A 6782-nucleotide genomic window follows, 5' to 3' on the forward strand; every position below is an offset into this window, starting at 1 on the left:
AAAAATCACGCTTTTCACGTGAGTATCGTACAAGAATGCTGAAGAAACAAATACATCTTAAAGAAAAACTGAATTCAACTACATGTACAGTGCAAATGATACAAAGCGAAATGACATATTAAGTCATTGCACTTAATTTCGCATTTATTATAGTAATTCATATTTTGGAGTCCACAAACACATTTATATAAAGTGACTTAACAATAATCGTCAACACGACAACAAACGTCTTTTCTAATACAACCCACGCAGCACCCTGCTCAACGGAAGTCAGCAACGAAAAGAACTAACCACGTTGCGTCATCAAGCAAAAGTGGCAGTCGAATATTACGTATAGATTCAAAGCAATAGATTGCAACACAAGTTGTGGTGGGGAAAAGCGGGAATCAATAGAAATCATCAATTACTAGCAAATACGATGTAATTTCAATCCAATACAATTTTTTTGTTTGTCACGCAGAAAAGTACATTGCAATAATAATCGGAAAATTAGCTATTGCGTAACGGGATCATTGAAAGGCCAAACATTGGCCATCGAGTCAGTGACCCGGTATTATCAATCTAGGACACGAATCTCACCGTGTAAAGTTCGGGAACAAATCATAAATCTTAACAATGCCTTTGACTCACTTAACGGAACTTGTTTTTTCCCCGACGTTCTCAATATCGTAGATGGAAGACTAACTGTATACTAGTAAGTCAGTAAGTGTAATATCGGCTAAAAAATAAATACGAAAGTGGTAAATCTCACGGACATAATTGACCGCATTTGTCGTTTACTTTGTAATTAAGGTTTAACGGTAAGAGATAGCAATATCTAACTAGAAATTGTTTACAGAAACCCTGAAACCAAAATGTATAGACCAGGTCTTTGTCATTTGAGTTTTATTTTTTCTGTCTTTCTGTCATTAACCGCAGTGTGTTTGTGGAACATATTGTTTTTCGCCCCGGGTATTCTACTAAAACAGGAAATGAACAAAGTTGTTGCCCTGAAGGGGATCGAATTAAAGGCAAGTCTATCAAAACTCTACTACTTGGAAGAAAACGATACGTACAATATCAAAGTGATCAATCTTTGTTTTATGTGTTATTACTAAGTTAGGAAGATATAGGCACCGTTTCGGAATCAAACGGTCCGTTTTGACATAATGCCTAAATAGCATCTTCGTTTAATGGCAGAAGAAGGTTTTTGCTTCTATGAGTACACCGTTATCGACACAGACCAAAAATTTGACTCAATTGATCGGGAACTGGAAACAATGTCACAAACCGGTTTTTAATTTTGTGTTCGTGAAAACTCACAAAACTGGTTCAACCACTACTTCAGTTTTACTCAAAAGATTCATGTTCAAACATAAGTTGGCTCAGGTAAGACTTTTTACATTGGAAACACTTTAAACCTATATAGTGGCTTGCGCGCGTCGTGTGTGCGGTTCCTGCAATGAATAACTAGGCCCTGTACTGACTTTTAGTTTGTAAATGTTCTCCTGCGCCAGCTGAACCTACATACGCAAAAACAAACATTCTTTGCCACCCAAAACCAGAACCCGATAGTAGAAACCCAAAATATTGCTCTAATTAAATTTATTAGTGAAGTTCCAGTGAGGTTCGCTTGATATACTCAATATCTGTATTTTCAAACTTAAGATTTCTTTTAGTAGGATGAGGCATTTGACCCTGTAACTCTCATAAAACAATTCATATTTTTTTGTTTTTTTGTTTATAGATATCTCACAACAGTTTTAGCGTTTAAACTTTAAACCAAACTCGACACAAACACCACTTTGTCGGTCCGCAATTGCAGTTTGTGTGCACAGCTTGGTAATGGGTTGTTACAATCAAAGTCCAAAGCAACTTAAGATGTAATGATTTGCGGGACGTATTCATCATACATTTTTATCATAGAGAATAATCAAACCGAAAGAGTGGGTATCACACGCAAATGCTAACAATCTTTGCCCCGCAAAAATGTATCACTTAAAGTCAGTTGATGCGACACACTCTAAATCAGGGGTGGGCAAACTACGGCCCGCGGGCCGCATGCGGCCCGGCAAAGGAGTTCATGCGGCCCGCCAAATGTTGGGAAATTTTAAAGAGAAAGTTACCGAGCAACGCTGAATAGTATTATAACCATAGGCGTAGTTTTTAAGAACTACCGGGGATGTTTACGTGCTTTAGCCTGTTGTTTCTGCCACGTTATCATGCACATATTCACTTAAAACAATTTCTTCGTTCGATAAAAGTAAAAGCTATTCACGTTTTCAAATACAGCCCACTTTGTACTGTTGACGGCAAAACTTTGGTCACTTTGGATCAAGTTTAGGTCGTTGAAGTACATTGCAACCGGACATTAAACACGGCTTTAGAATCGTTAACACATACCACACCACACTTAAGATGGATACTAAAAGCGGCTCGCTTTGTTTAATGTTGGCGCAAGGAATTTATTAACAAAAAAACGTGGTGTAGCCTATATTGCAATAAATGCTTGTTTATTTTGAAACAATTACAATTGTAACGTTTCAACCAATGTTTGTGCAAACAAAGTGACAACAAACGTATTTCCACATAGCTAAAAATATACTGTTAATATTTTGCTAATTAATATGTTAATATTTTGGGCTAAATCAGGGGTGCACAAACTGCGGCCGTACGGCCACATGCGGCCGCGGAGACGAGTTTGTGCGGCCGTGACCATGTATGTTAAAATGCATCTACAGCAGGGGTGGGCAAACTACGGCCCGCGGGCCGCATGCGGCCCGGCAAAGGAGTTTGTGCGGCCCGCCAAATGTTCGCAAACTTTGAAGAGAAAGTGACCAAGCAACGCTGAATAGAATTATAAGCACAGGCGTAGAGTTTTAAAAATACCGGGGATGCGACTTGCCTAAACGCAGATACTTTTTATGTGCTTTAGCCGGTTGTTTCTGCCACGTTATTATGCAAATCGTCACTTGACACAATTTCTTTGTTCGATAAAGTAAAAGCGGTTTACGTTTTCAAATACAGCCCACTTTGCAATGTTGACGCCAAAACTTTGGTCACTTTGGATCAAGTTTAGGTCGTTACAGTTCTTTGCAAACGAACATTAAACACGGCTATTAAAAGTGGCTCGCATTGTTTAATGTTAGCGCAAGGAATTTATTAACAAAAAAACGTGGTGTAGCCTATGTTGAAACAAATGCTTGTTTATTTTTGAAAACAATTACAATTGTAGCGTTTCAACCAATGTGTGTACAATCATTAAAGTGACAACAAACGTATTTGCACATAGCTGAAAATATACTATGTTAATATTTTGGGCTAAATCAGGGGTACACAACGTGCGGCCGTAAGGCGACATGCGGCCGCGGAGACAAGTTTGTGCGGTCGTGGCCATGTATGTTAAAATACATGTACTGGCGGCCGTGACGTAACTAAAACTATTTTGCCTAATATTTTGATTTTCAAACAGCTAAAAACAGCTTTCGTGAGACTGGAAAAAAGATTACCAGCCTAGTGACCATATACGCCAGGCTTTTTATCCGCTTATTGTGTGCAAACAATGTGAAAGAACAGGCACCGCAATCGTCACAATACAGTTTATGTCATACATAAACTTTATGACGTCATAAACAGTTAGCTCCGTTCAGCTGAACTAATGCACCAAGTTAGAAATTATTAATCTGGGCATTTTAGGCGACTTAAAATGATATATATATATGTGAAAAAAACAAAAAAACAAGTAAGCAATTGGCGTACGTTGGTGAAATACTATGCGGCCCGATAAGATTAAAAACCTCTGAATGCGGCCCTTGCACTGAAAAGTTTGCCCACCCCTGCTCTAGAGTCTAGACGTACAGAAATTACCCGTGATGCGTGGTAATTGGGTCGTGGGATATTATCATGGGGCGTTCTAGAATATTTGTGACAAAGGGCCAGAAGCCCCGATTTGGACATTTGAATAATGCATTGTAAACTGAGCTTGGCCACTCACGTATTCCATCCTTCAAATATTGAAACGATCAATTTGCGACCATTTGGAGTCGAACTTGCTTTGTTGTCATTAAAGCATGTGACTTCACCAGGGAAGAGGAATGAAGGTTGCAATGGACAATCACTACCTGTATGTAAAAAAACATTCGGTTTGCTCGCTCTGCAGAAGCTCAGAAAAATTATCTAAGACAATGTTAACAAGAAATACCCGGCATTGGTTGAACAACAGACAAGTGACATGCGGAAGCAGCGATGTTACACATATCTGTATCTCAACAACAAGTACAGAACGAACTGGTTTGATCCGAGTTACATTGTGTTGACCTGTCAGAAAATGTCGTGTTCTGAAACAAGTTGCATTTCATTTATTTGCACTGGGTGTAGTTTCGCCTTAGTCACCTGTAACTGATTTTCTCTGCAGGCATTCTTTTCTTTGCATTGTTTAAAGATTAGCTGACGGCTATTATGGATGCGTCGTACAACAGTTTCGCGAGAGTTCTGCATAAAACAGGATTGTTGTGATTAGGTGCCTAATTATGAAGTAAATACAGTTGCATTTTACTGTTTTTTCGCTTTTACAAAATGTTATGTGAGTTGCGTAGAGCGCTCAGGTGACAACTGTTTGAGGCAATAGCTATTTTTTTAGCCTTGGTTAATTAAACAACTAAGCAAGGTCATGTCCTTAATGTAATGGTAGCACAAAATTAATTCAAACATAGTTAAACACCAACCGTCCCGTGCAATAAGACAAGTACTTATTAAGTTGTACGTAACTTACCGTGGATTGCGCTCACGACCAAACAAGCCACCAGCAGAACAAAGAGATGTCTAAACGTTGTCATTACTTGATACGTGTTTACTTGAAACTGCAACATATACTGTTGGTTCGATTTTTATCTAACGTAAGCCTAACTCACCTCCATTCAGTTACTGCCCCGCAAGGCACGACGGATACGTGACCAAGCCACTGCGTGAACGCAACTCACCTTTGTTCAAAACAAACTTTCACCAAATCTGTAAACAACTGCTTCAGGCTAAATTCGGTCGCTATGCATTTTATGGTCTGGGTCTGGTTCGTTCTGCACTTGCATAAAAAGTTTAAACCAACGAGTTTGAATAATCTGGCTGTATAGCACGTATACTGAGTAAGAGCGTTTTGCACAAACATATGAAGTGTTATGTACATGATAAATATTTTCAAATGCGGGGAAGAGCATGCGAAACCCTCTCATCACTGTCCACTACTAAACTTACAAATAAAACCTGAACATGTTTGTTTCGTATACTTTAAACTGGATCAAAAATACCACTCCAGACACATACCTGTGGTGTCCTGGGGCGTAAAGAGCAAGAACAGGCTGCAAACCGATGTACAGTTTAGATGTTCCAAATGTCTCGAACAAAATTTCAATCATTCTCTCTCGATCTGCCTGCAAAGCTTAACGATTTTTGCTTCACAAACAGTGCTTGCTTTATCTAAAGTAGGATAAACAGAATCTCCCAGAAAACTTTCCTTTTAGTGAATTTTACCAACGATGTTTTTCGAGTTTGACAATTTTAAAATGAGTATAATGTTAGCTTACACAGGTTTTTTTCGTTTGATTGCAAGACTCCTCCTAGGTCAGCGGTTCTTAAACTGGGGTCCGCCGTCCTTTAGGGGTCCGTGAGGCAATTTTGGGGGGACCGCGAAGCGGTTGAAGTAATTCTATAATCTTATTTAGCGTCAGTCTGTGCCAATGAATAAGTTTAAATCAAATTAGAATTGAGAATCGACTGTCTCCATTGTTAAACAATAGCCTTTATTGAATGACAACTATCAAAAATGCAATTGTTCGCGCACAATCGTACTGCATTTTTGTCTTGTCTGTAGTGTCACAAGCTGTCTTTGGATTAATATTATGCGCAATTTTGCATAACTGGCTAAAATCCTGCAATCAGCTCTCGTTTTTCTGAAATACACATTCCAGCTTAAGGACCGCGAGCCCTCGAAATAATGGCAAAGGGACCGTTTTGAAAAAAATAATGGAAAAGTTTGAGAACCACTGTCCTAGAGTGATATAACGTTTGTCGTTAAACTTTAATTTTTCCCCATAAGCCACAAACATTATGTGTATAGTTTGTATTGCTTTTTTTAAAAATATGTTAGTGTTATGTGTAAAAACGAAAGCATTTATTTTTGGATTCAACAGAGCCTCGGTGAGGAAAATTGCTTATTGCTGGGAATCGCAATCTTTCTTTGACCAAGTAAAGATTTTTAGGATAAAAAACCTGTGCCGACTTTTTATGTTTATTAAACAACATTTGTTTTCTTTGTTTTACGAGCTTATATTTTTCTTAAATCTCTTTGCAATTTCAAGTTCGTTAACCACTTAGACTAGTTGCAATTACCCTGTTAATATAAACCGAATGAAATACGGTCTTGTTGAATTGGTATGTTATCGGCTAATTTATACGGTTTAATAGAAATATTAGTGTCACAAACTCCAAACAATTGTAAACAATATTTTAGTAATGTTTCAAAATGTTCTTACACGTCATTACTTTTGTTGTATTTTGTCATTGCCACGTCATTGCTTTTATGGTATTTCGTTGCAGCACCTTAATTATTTTTATGTTGTTGCACCTTCGTTGCTTCCGAAGTGATTGGTAGTCAACCGGTGATTGCGCCGGAATGTGCCTTCCTGTTTCATATGTCTTAAATGGGGATGTCATGCCTTAATTCTCTGGGCTGCGCGAATGACCAAGGACCAAGGTGATGACTGCATGTCGCCATGATTGTTATGACGAAATGTGTAATTGATGTTATAGTT

The 6782-nt window shown here is 38.3% G+C and overlaps 1 long non-coding RNA gene across 2 annotated transcripts; it reads right to left on the reverse strand.

Moving 5' to 3' along the window:
- Window positions 1-1672: 1672 nt before the first annotated feature.
- LOC145217580 (uncharacterized) lies at window positions 1673-4935 on the reverse strand. 2 transcript variants are annotated; one of them, XR_013857438.1, is made up of 4 exons: window positions 4751-4935; window positions 4372-4470; window positions 4181-4296; window positions 1673-4100 (listed from the first exon to the last, which is right to left on the reverse strand). It is a non-coding gene; the product is annotated as an uncharacterized LOC145217580 (long non-coding RNA). The 2 variants fall into 2 exon arrangements; XR_013857437.1 differs by having other exon boundaries at window positions 4181-4316.
- Between the last annotated feature and the right edge of the window lie 1847 nt (window positions 4936-6782).

Source organism: Phallusia mammillata, chromosome 3 (assembly GCF_965637545.1).
Source record: "Phallusia mammillata chromosome 3, kaPhaMamm4.hap1.1, whole genome shotgun sequence".
Classification (NCBI taxonomy): domain Eukaryota; kingdom Metazoa; phylum Chordata; class Ascidiacea; order Phlebobranchia; family Ascidiidae; genus Phallusia; species Phallusia mammillata.